Source organism: Pteropus alecto, unplaced genomic scaffold (genome assembly GCF_000325575.1).
Source record: "Pteropus alecto unplaced genomic scaffold, ASM32557v1 scaffold110, whole genome shotgun sequence".
Classification (NCBI taxonomy): Eukaryota; Metazoa; Chordata; class Mammalia; order Chiroptera; family Pteropodidae; genus Pteropus; species Pteropus alecto.
Window position 1 is genome coordinate 7,301,061 of NW_006431920.1, and position 8,861 is coordinate 7,309,921.

The following is an 8,861-nucleotide window of genomic DNA, read 5'->3' on the forward strand; positions in this document are numbered from 1 at the left end:
CTGTCAGTGCTGTAATGTATAAATCTGAATCTAGGTCATGAAATAATATGCATCTTATTTTCATTCTTAAGTGGAGTCGTTATCCTGTTCTTGCACAAGTTTCTGTCATTTCGTCAAATAAAATGATTTTTGGAAATGCCAGGAGCAAGAGGGGCTCAAATATTCAAAGCGTGTTCCTTTATTATTTCTCTTGTTTTGGCTTCATCAAACCCAGCAAATAACCCATCTCTCCTAAATGCATTCATATTTATGCAAGATTGATACTTGTTTTCAAAGGATAAAATGCACTCCAAATTATTGTTTTTGGATGTTCTTATAAATCTGAAAGTGTTTCTGTATTTTAAAGAGTTTGCCATTATATTTCATTTTAGACACTGGGGAAAGGAAAAAAGACATCGAGGGCAGAGAGACTGCCTCCCCACAAGAAAACAACAGCAACAAAAAGCCGAGATACATGACTAAAATAATGCACTTGAAGAAAGACTTTCAGTACCTTCGTAGTACTAGGATTGGGCTTTTTTTCATCCAACACATTATTTAGTTTGTCTATAAACAAAATGGTAACTTTAAATCGGATTTGATACCACAATAAATAAAAGATTTGGAGAGTTTCGATGTTCTTGTTTTTGTTTTTGTTTTTGTTTTAAGTGGTGAAGGGGCTAGCAATAGTCACTGGAATAGTAAAACTCACTGAGAGGCAAAACTTTTCGTTAAATAGGTGAAAGGTGACGGTCTTGAGCCAGCCTAAGGCTAAAGCAGGGGCTCACTTCCAGGAGAATCACAATCCTGGGAAGCTGCCTGAACTTGAACTAGGTTGAGTGATGGATGATATTCAGAGCAAAGCAAGCTCATCTTGGGTCGCAGGCCAATTTAGCTACGTAAAAGAACAGAGATACCTGACTTAGGCAACCTGTTCTACTACTATAAAACGCTTTGCTCGCTAATGAAAGCATTATCGAAGGATACGTCTTGAAGATAAATAGAATGCAGAACTTCTTATCTAAAAAGCCTACCACCATTCCGCTTGCAGAGAGAAGTATATCCAGAAGTGGTAGTTCTAAAATCAAGAAGAGCCTCCAGAAAAATAATTTCCAAGGGTAATTATCGAATCTTATTTTTCCATCAATAAGTAAAGCAGACTAGTAGAATTCCAGTAACAACGTCTTTTATTATCTCTTTTCTTCGTTATCTCTTTCTGTATTATAGAATATGTATATGTATTTATGCATATATACACATTCATATGTATTTACATGTATGGCTTTTTTAATATAAAGAAAATATTCCTTGGAATTAAAATTCTAAATTCTCAACTTTTTTGCTTAGCCTAAACAAATGTAATATTTTTTAGATTCTAGATGTTTTCTTTTTTAAATAAAATGATACATATACAGTTAATCTTCTTTTAAAAAGGGTTTCAATATATTTTTATTTAGAACTTTTGAGAATTATGGAATTTGGCTGCATATTCCTTCTATTTAGAAAAATTTAAGTCTGTATCTGTCAAGGCCAACTGAATGAAAATATCCAGCAGTTCCTTTTACAGTTTTGTCATTTCTCCAAATTACAGAAGCACTGAGGGCAAATGCCTTTGTAATTCTCATGAATATCTAATGATCTGTTTTATGGTAAGGGTGAAAGAAATAGTCTGTGACTGTATAACAAACTACAATTAGCATTTTCCATAACCATTACAATATAAAACCAGGAGAAGCTGAAGTTTAAAATTTTAACAGAAACTTTTTAGTTCTTTCATTTCTGGTGGACTGCGGGGTCGGGGGTGAAGGTGGGAGCTGAGGTAGCATTTGATAACGTATGTTTGAGTTAAGATGGCTCTGGCTGCAAGAAGCAGAACATTCAACAAAAACTAACTTAAACTATGACATTTATTTACACATAAAGATAATTCAAGAAGCAGAATAAGTCCAAGATGTCAAGGACTCTGCCATGTCATTGAGGACCCAAGCTTTTACCATCTTGCATTCTGTCAGTCTTAGCAGCCACAGCTTCAAGTGTCACATGAAACACAACAGCATCTGACCAAAGAATAGGGGTGTATTTCCTTAGCACCACACCTTATTAAGGATGAAACCCTTTCTCAGAAGGCTCACAACAGACGCTCCTCAAGTCAAATTGGCCAGAATTAGAATCCTATCTGCAAGGGAGGCTGGGAAAGTGTCAGCATTTTTGGCTTCTCTGATGGAAGGTAGGCACCATCAACACAGAAACAGCCATGGGGAAGAAATAATGTGGAGAGGCCTAATCAGCAGTATCTGCAATGGATATCACCTGAAGGTACCCATCTCTGATTAAAAGTGGCTTAAACAATAAAACCATCTGTTATGTCTAGAGGAAAGCAATTCTAGGGTTGCTTCAGAGATTTACTGATGTCATCAAGCAACCAGATTCTTCTGTCTCTTCACTCTGCCATTCTCACTGTTCATGTTCTCTCCCTTCATTGTTACAAGGGCTGCAACTGCTCTAAGCATCTTCTTTACACAGTACCTCCAAAGGGAAAAGCGACCTCTCCTACATGTCAGTATGTGTTTATTGGGGAGCTACATCTTCCAAGATGCATTCTGATCACTTCCCCTACCAATCATTAACAAAAGAAATTGCCCTGACAAACTTAGCTGAATTATAGATCATCTACTAAGGCTAGGATTGGGTATTTCTAGCAAGTGGAGACATAGCATCACTTTAGCTTTGGTTCCAAGTGTATGCCACATTTTCAAGGACAGGGCCCAATCCCCAAAAAGCATCTTTCTCAAGCTGGCTCCTTAGCTGGCTTTTAAGAGACATTTAAGAGTTCTACCTGGCAGCATTTATCTGTGAGAGAGTGTATGGTAGAACCCATGGATCCTATAGTCACGTGCCCATTGTTGCTCCTCTGCCATAAAATAGATTCCTTTGTTGCAGACTAATATTATGCAAGATTCCCTGATGGCAAACTGAACACTCTGTGAGCCTTCAGATTGTGGTGCTGGCAAAGGCTCAGTGAGCTGGAATGGCAAACTCACCCCTGGTTTAGATATCAGCCATCCTTGGTAAAGACAAATCACTGCCCTGCACACAGGTAGAGAGAAGTGGAGATTTGCAGGTGCCATCAGCATATACCGGACACCAAAGGCATATGTACAAGGCAACAACAGCATCTGATTATAGGTGGGCATCAACAATGTCAGCCATTTAAACCTTTTGTTAAAAAAAAAAAGTGTATTTCAAGGAATTTTCCAGTTACTGAATTTCAAACAAAGAATCAGGAGAATTCTCAAAGGTCCTGTGGCCAATTTCTATGGTTCTGTCTTTCCAGGAAGTCCTTCTTTGCAACACAAGCATCATCTTCAGGAAGGACGCACATGGCTGATCATGGGGTGTGATGTCACAGTGGGATATGCTCTCTAGATAAAGATCTCTAGGGATGGAGATTCTCACTCTCAGTGTCACTAATGACATTAGCTTATGTAAACACTCCATCAATACATTCTTTCTTCAATTTAAAGTAACTTAATTTTATTCCACTTTAGTGGTTAAGAACCTACCAGCCTCCTTTTAATAACCCTTTGTATTCATGAAACACTTTAAAGTCCTCTTTTACTTTTTATTTTCCAGGCTAGACAATATATTTTTTAACTCTTTTCCAAATGACCTACCTTCTATGCCTTCAATCATTTTTCCTCTTCTTCTCCCTTCTTCATCATTTGGAGGACAAAACGGAATGCTTAAACTTTAACAAGGGCCTGACGATTGTAAAATGTATTGAAATAATCTATTACCAGCTCTTACTCACTAGAATTACATTAAAATAGCCTAAAATTAATTAGCATTTTAAAATAACAGCACATACTTTTTCATTCCTGGTTCATTCTGTTTAAGGATAATTTCCAGTTAAAGCAGTGAACATTTATATGTCTAAAAGTCTCTTTAAATCCATTGTTAGGCTTGTTTGATTGGGGTTCTATGTATGAGCCTCTGCACAAACAGCCTTTTATGTTATTTTTATTAAACTGTCTCTGTAATTTATTCATATGAGTCTCCTTTCCATCTTATATCTGTAAAGACTTCTGAATGCAGGCAATCATATTAAACTGTCCAGAATAGTTGGTTTTCTATTATTTTTTAAGATATTTTGGAATAGATATTTGATATATTTCATTTTTTTAAAAAAGATAACCTAAATACATCGGAAGATTTAATTTGGCTGCATGGGATTGAGAATGCAAAATAATAGTGGCTGAAACATACAATCATTTTTATTCCGCATAAAAAATGTGTGGAACTAGGTAGTCCAGAGGCGATACAGAAACCATGAAATCATCAGGGACCAAGATGCTTCTCTCTTTCTGTTCTGCCATTCCCAGCGTGTGATTTTGTCATGTGTGACTTCCTTACTCAAGGTCAGAAAATAACTGATGGAACTTCACCCATCGCACCCACATTCCAGGCATCAGAAAGAAGAAACAGAACAATGTATAAAGCATGTAACTTCTAGTAATTCCTTTAAGGCAATAAAAATAATTATGGAATGTTTCTTCCCACATAGCATCTCACCTTACAGCTCGTTGACCAGATGTCATTAATTACAAAGTATGTTGGGAAAGAAATTTCTTAGAAGCACAGATTGCCATCTTCAATAAAATCACAGTTTCTGTTACTAACCATGAAGGGGACAATGATTTTTGGGTAAACAACCAACAGTCTCTGCCCCCTTGATAAAGGTGAGGCTGTCGATGGAATCTTCAATACATCGCCTTATACCTGATGATGCTCAAGTTCTTCCCAGGACCGACAAAAGTTTTCCTGTGTGTTTCTCCTTTGGATTTAGAAATTTGTGACAATAGAGAGTAATCATTCAACATTTTTCTGATAAGAAGCCTTTGTACAATTGTGAAATAAATAATCTCTGAACCTCTCTTCCGGAGAACCATCTATCTTAATTCCTCTCAGAATTTCTTACTGAACTTCCTTCTCATCTTTGCTGTTTCTTTTCCTTTGGACCCGCTACAGTTCCTGTACATAATTATAAACTATTTGGAAGCCAAGCCTGGATTCAATGCTCTAATCAACTGAACATTAATTCCACAAATATTTAAGTGCTACCAGATGACAAGTACTGTCCTAGATGCTGCAAAAATAGCGCTTACTGAGACAGAAGAGGTCCTGACTCTTATATTCTAAAATAAGCTCATTATAATAAGTAAATATAGTAAATAAGATAATCACAGAGTCAAAAGTGCTCTTCAAGCATTTAAACAGGATAACTGGAAGAAAGTAGGAACAGAGACAATTATGGATAGAGAGGTCAGGGCAGACAACTCTGAAGGATGATATCTAAGTCCTAATGAGGAACTAGCTGATATTTCTTGCAGAAAGTTCATCCTCCAGCTCCAGAGAGCTTCTTCCAGAGATTAGGAACATATTCTTGTATCACATGGACTTGACCTGGCATTTTTGGGAATCCTGCCCAATTTGCAGAATCCTTAAATATAACAAGGAACACAGTCCTGTCATCTAAAGTTCCATTAGATCTCGCTTTGTCATTTAAAGCTTGTTACTCAAATGTCAAGTACCCTGTGACGCTCCCATGAAAAATCAATGGTCCCATTCTCTGTGTTTGTTCATGCTATTTGTTTGTTGGTTAGGGAATAGAAAATGCAAATTAAACTTGCTTATGCAAACGAAATTTATTGGTTTACGGAATTAAAGGGAGTATATCTGCCTTCAGGGATAGCTTGATATGGGCTCGATTAGATCAGAAAGAGCAGTTTGACTCTCCGTTGCACAAGCTGGCTTTCTCAGTGTCAGTATTTGCTTCATCTTGAGCCCCTACCGACACCCCCACAGCAGCAAGAAGGCTAGAGGCCCTTGCAGATTCCTATCCCACTGGAAACACAGTCTTTTCCCAGAAATTTCATTCCCTCTTGAGATGTTACGTGTCCCTCTTTGCCCGATCTGAATGTTCAGAACACTACATGGGTTCTGGCTACTCAGACCCGGCTCATTGGCTCTACCCTTGGATTCCAGGGTAGAATTCAGCAGTCCACACCTCAAAAGTACTAAGGAGACGTGTTGGGAAGACAGGTGTAGATGTTCCACGGGGAAATCAGAGTGTGATTGTTAGTGGAAAGGTGAAAAGAGATCAAAACACCAGATGGCACCGCCCTGAGTTTAGCTCTTCTTGTGCTGTATCGAGTCGGTTGCATTTGCCTTTTTTTCTAACTCCGTGTTGAGCAGTTTGGGAAGCAGCGTGTCTTCTTCATCTTCTTATCCCTCGGATCTACGCAAGTATGTTGGCAGATACAATGCCTGCACCAAGTCAGCTAGAGAAACGTTTGTCCAATTCAACTATTGAGTACTGTACATGCGTGCATAGGTTTCGAGAGATACATTCACAAATGTTGGTACTTACAGTACATTTAATCTCTGAGAAGATATCAAAAAGTTTCTTAAAAGTCTAAGAGATTGTCCTCACCCTACATTTATTTCACTTATTTCTTCTGCAGTATCTTTAGTTTATCTTAACATTCTTTCTTTCTTCAATGAATTCATTCCTATGTTCTCATCTATTTCAATCTGCATTTAATTTACCATTTCATAAGTCTTCTGGTCTCTTCTAGTCTACCTGGCACCACAAGGGGGCTTATAAGAAATACGGAATCTTAGGCCCTATCCCAGAACTATCTGAACCAGATCTGCATTTTAACATGATCTCGCAGTGATTCATGGACACATTGAAATTTGAGAATCGCTGGTCCCTTGGTCTAGACTAGCGCCATCTATTGGAGATATAACAGGAGCCACATATGTATTTTTTAATTTTCTGGTTGCCATATTTAAAAAGTACATAGAAACAAGCCAAATTAATTTTAATAATGTATTTTATGTGGACTCAATATAGCCCAAATATCATCATTTCAACCTGTAATCAATATTTAAAATTTTAATGAGGTAATTTGGTGGGGGGGGGTACTCTTTCAAACTCTGTGTTTATTCTATACTTATAGCATCTCAATTTGGACCAGCCACCTTTCAAGTGCTCGATAGCCACACATGGCTGGTGGCTACTCTATTGATCAGCTAAACTCTGAATTGTAAGATGCACGAAAACAACAGATCACGTCTGTTTCACTGTCCCCCAGTATCCTAGTGCCTTGCACAATGGCTGATGCACAGAAGGGACTCATTAAATGTTTGTTGAATTAATAAATTTGACAGGAGGAATACTTAAAATATTTATCCCAATGTAACCCTTTTGTATTACTACTATTAAAGCTGTTCTGAAAAATAATAGTTTCCCTCAATACTTTAGGAAGTGTTTACTGGAATTAATGATTGACAAAATTCTCATGGAGGATAAAGAACTTGATATATAAAATTTTAAAGCTCTATTTTAATCTACACAATCATAGTAAAATTCTGGCTAGAAGTTCATTTGTAAATATTATCTCTAGCATGGACACCTATTATACTGTCTTCCCAGCAATTCTTTTCCCACTTTTTCTATTAAAAGCTACCCCTTCCCTTTGAGAAAGGGCCCCTCCTCATTCTTTGTATTTTTGGGAAACTGCTGGTCACCAAACCTTGTCCACACTAGCCACAGAAATGATATAGGACACAACCTATCAATCAGATCATTCTATCTCTGTAGCCACAGGTATTGGTTCAGGGTGGTCACATGATCCAGGGAGGACCAATCAGAGTCTATCTTGCAAATTTTACGGCCCTATCCTGAGAAAGAGACTGTGTAGGAATCCTCTAAGCCTAAAGTATACTGAGTGCAGATCGGTTCTCTCTCAGAAGACCACAGGATGAGCCCAGAGGGGAGCATAGAAAAGAGAGGGGGCTGAGAAACCCCAAATCTAGTGATGCTTGAGGTCAGAGCCCATCCCTATTTTTACCAGTAAAACGAGTCAGAACGTGTGTGTTTAGGCTAGTTTTGGGTCACTGAGAAGTCAAATTCCCTGATAAACAGGAAAATGAAAGGAGGGCTTCAAAATGAAATTCACTGAAGCTTAGAAAGATAGCTCGCTACTATTGTGAAATTGCCGTTACCTCTTTATGAAACAGAGTAATTTACCCTTTACCAGGTGTTCTGCTTATATTCTGTCAACCTGCTTTTGTAAAGCAGGAGTCGTATTTCCAGGGCTGCCTATTATTCCTGTACTAGGTCAGGCAAGCTCAGGTTTCTGAGTAAATACAACACAAGAGAAGCATAAAGTAGGGTTTCCTTTTGGACAGATCTCCTGCCTGCATCACTCTCTTTTCTATCCTGGTTAACTGGATGGTGTCAAATTTCCATCCATGATTCTCTAAATAAAATGTTAGGATGGAAAAATAGCACTCATGTATTGACTCGGTGTTTTACATATATATTATTTTATTTAATCTGATCAATACCCAATGAAGCATTTCCCCATTTTACAGAAGAAAACCCTGAGACTCTGTTAGGTACCTCCTCGAGATCCTAAAACTAGTGAGCAGTAGAACCTGGACACACACAGGTCTGTCTGACTCCCAGCTCATGATTTTCTTCAAGACACTACTTTGCTTCATAGGGAGCAGAAGAGTAGTGTCATCCCATTGGTATGTTTATATCACACCAAATGTCCATGTGCTCAAATATTTTGGAAATGTAATCAGCATTCACTAAGCCTCAATGTAAAACAGTTAATATGTTAGATAAGTAATCATAATATTAAGCTTAAATCGAATGAAAGTTCAAAAGGGAAAAAAAAAAAAATAAAGAAAATGCATCCTCTTCAAAAAAAAGTGGAATGCTGGGAACCGGAAAAGACTAATGAAGGGGAGGAGGAGAAGGAAGGAGAGAAGAGAGGAGAGGATGAGGATATTACCGCCGGTCA